This window comes from Miscanthus floridulus, chromosome 5 (genome assembly GCF_019320115.1).
Source record: "Miscanthus floridulus cultivar M001 chromosome 5, ASM1932011v1, whole genome shotgun sequence".
NCBI lineage: Eukaryota > Viridiplantae > Streptophyta > Magnoliopsida > Poales > Poaceae > Miscanthus > Miscanthus floridulus.
The window spans coordinates 126,426,112-126,429,474 of NC_089584.1; the positions used below are offsets into that span (position 1 = coordinate 126,426,112).

Here is a 3,363-nt window from a genome sequence, read left to right on the forward strand (position 1 = left end):
CGATCTTAATACAAAAATGTCAACATTTTGCATGTGTATTCACGAAAAAAAAAGTTATTATGGTAAGTTGTTTAAGGGAAGTAGACATACTTCTAATTCTAATAATAGCCACGTTAGCACCGCGCCATAAGACGCGAAGGACACCGGTGATTATCAAAGTTCAGTACATTCGAAGATCGAAACAAACTAATCATCAGGAAAAGAAATTACGACGGCATACACCAGCTAGGCAGCTAACACTGAACATCAAGGACTCAAGAAACAAGCATATCGTAGAGCAGAGAGCACAGGCCCACTGGCAAGTCAAGCAATGGGAGGCTACAGCTGAATGGTGACACCTCTTGCAGCCATGCTGGTCAGTCACTGCTCCACCGTGTCCTCCCTTGGGGCGCCGGAGGCACCGCCGATCCTCGTCGTCTCCGGGCGCGTCACGTCGAACTTCTCGTGGTCGCCCCAGAGCGCGTAGGCCTCCTCGCCGTGCGCCGCGTCGTCGCCGATCATGAGCTGGTCGGAGCGGAATGAAGAGGCCGATGCACAGGAGGATGGCGCTGGTGACCACCAGGTTCCAGACGGTGACGAAGAGCGCGCCACCGAGCTGCTTGCCCATCTGCGCGATGCCGCCGCCGTAGAAGACGCCGCTCGCGCTCGGGACGGGGGAGTCGAGGGCGCAGAGCTCCGGGGTGGCGAGGAGGCCCGTGAGGACGCCCCCGAGCACGCCCTCGATGGCATGGGTGTGGAACACGGCCAGGGTGTTGTCGACCTTCATGAGCAGGGAGGATTTCTTGTGCAGGATCATCATCGTGAACCACGGGACGCCGACCACGTGTGCACCAGCCCTGCGCCATGCAAACCAACATGGCACCATCATGTATTCATGAACATGTGTTGCTCGGTGAACCCATGACGTTACGTTGTTTCGAGATGAAATCGAGAGGCTCGTTACCTGCGCCAGGCGTGATGCAGACAAGCCCAGTCATCATGCCCTGCACTGCGCCGATCACCGAGGGCTTGCCGAAGAAGATGACGTCGAGGCAGGTCCAGGTCAGGAGGCTCGTCGCGGCGCTAACGTTGGTGTTGAGCACGGCGACAGACACGGTTATGTTGGGGGCGTACGGCGCACCACCGTTGAAGCCGGCCCAGCCGAGCCAGAGCAGCCCGCCGCCGGCGATCATGAGAAGGATATTGTTCGGCGAGAACCTCTCCCTGTCGCTCTTCAGTCTCGGGCCTACCTGTCAGTATGACGTTGTTATTGTGGTACAGATATGCTACTAGTACGTGTCTACCGTCTACGTGAGGTTTACCCAGTATGCGGCGGTGAAGCCTGCAATGCCGGAGGAGAGGTGGATGACGTATCCGCCGGAGTAGTCGATGACGCCCCACTGGTAGAGGAAGCCGCCGCCCCAGAGGCTGAACGCACCGACGGTGTAGGAGAAGAGCAGCCACAGCGGCGTGAATGCCATCCACGCTCTGATGTTCATGCGTCCGAGGAGCGATCCAGCGAGCAGCACCAGCGTGATGGCCGCGAACTCGAACTCGAACAGCACCAGCGACGCCTGCGCGTAGTATGGCTCGGTGCGCGGCGTCTCCAGCACGCCGCCGCGGCCGTAGGGCGCCGTGGCCGGGAAGATGGCGCGGCGCACAAGAAAGTCCTGCGTCAGCGCTGGCCCCGCCTTAGCCCAGAACGGGAGCATGCGCTTGCCGAACGCCATGCGGAAGCCGACGAGCACCCAGATGATGAGCGTGGACGCGTACGCGTACAGCGCCATGAAGGCGGAGTTGACGGCCCACTTCTTGACGATGCTGCCGTAGAGCACGACCTGCCCCGGCATGGACTGGAGGTCGATGAACGTGGCCGCCACCAGCTGCCACGCGTTGTCGTCCTTGTTCAGCCACGCCGGCACCGCCGGGAGGTCGGGCATGTACGTCCCGGACTCCGGTGGCGACGCCATTCCGGTGGACGCGACGTGCGTTTGGCTTAGTGTTGAGGGAGGAGTACGTGAACAACGGCGCGCGAAGTGGCTGATAACTGGAGATGGGCGTTTTAATAGCCATCGGTTCCAAGCTGAGATGGGAAATTTTGGGCTAATCTAGTGCAGGTTGAGTTTGATAAAGTTTGGGGCAACTCGGAGGCGAGCTCGCGAGACGTGATGCGCGCTCGAATCGACGCGTGGTGGGGACGAAATGTGGGGAACCGCAACCGGTTCCTGGTCAAACTCGGCAACTCTAACGCGGACCGTTTTCTTCCCCAAAAGGCTTCGTTCGCTTGAGCTAAGACGTTGCTGCTGCAGCTAGCAGCTGCTGCTACAGTGATGTACTGAAAGACATTGCAACCGTAGCTGTAGCAAAAGCTTTAGGCCTTAACCAGGTACCAGTCGGGGAGATGCAATTGGAGTCGCGACTCTGAAGTCTGAAGATTAGTACAGGTTGGAGACGCAGTGTTGGAATATTCAGTATATATATTCCACGTTCATTCGTTCAAAGATCATCAGTATGGAGGCCTCATCTTTTTATCGTAAAAAAGCATCGGAGGCTGTGTACTTGTGTTAGGGTGAGCATGAAGAAACAGCCAGGGATTAGTCTCATCCGGCACAGGATGCCACCATTCTGTTTTTTGTAACCACAACTTGGATTAGGATTATGTAACTACATACTCAATAGGTAATGATTTGATCCGCGATCAAAAAAGAAGTATGTGAATGTAAAATCCCAACAAGCCAACATGGAGATCTTAATTGATTAGCCAGTTTACTGAAATGCTGGGAGCCATGTCTACCTCCGGTACAGCATCCCCGGATTAACAACCTACCAAGTTGAGATCTAATTTAATCCACATGTGTTGGAGTAGAATGTAATGAAACTTAATTTAATTCCACTCTAATCTACTTCAACACATATGGATTAAGATGAATACATGCGCATCCAAACAGCCCTAAGGGAACTGATCCCACCCATTAATATCTTGCCGCATGTATTTTTTAAACATTTCTTGAATCTTAAGATGATTTCAGACAACACTCTTGTACTACCAACTAGTACAAATGAATTGTCACTTTTTTTATTTGCTATTTGTCTTTGTGTCATAACATATCAAAATTTTGTCCTTATCTCACTATAAAAATAATTGTAGATTGTTAAATTATTTTTGTGCCAACACATATCAGATTTATCAGGTTTATGGTTTTGTCTAACTGCTTTTTCATTCTAGGAACAAAAAATTATAGATTGTGTCTACAGATATTGCAATGAACTAAACAGTAATTTTTTAGTCAATAATCGTCGTCTGGATGAAAAAATTTCAGGCACCTGAAATTTATCAAAAGCCGGCTTTGTTTCCTCGTGGGGCCTCCTTTTCTCCTTTCCTTT

The 3,363-nt window shown here is 52.3% G+C and overlaps 1 pseudogene; it reads right to left on the reverse strand.

Annotated features, from left to right (window-relative positions):
* Nucleotides 1-318: 318 nt before the first annotated feature.
* LOC136453488 (ammonium transporter 2 member 2-like) lies at nt 319-1,961 on the reverse strand (annotated as a pseudogene).
* Between the last annotated feature and the right edge of the window lie 1,402 nt (nt 1,962-3,363).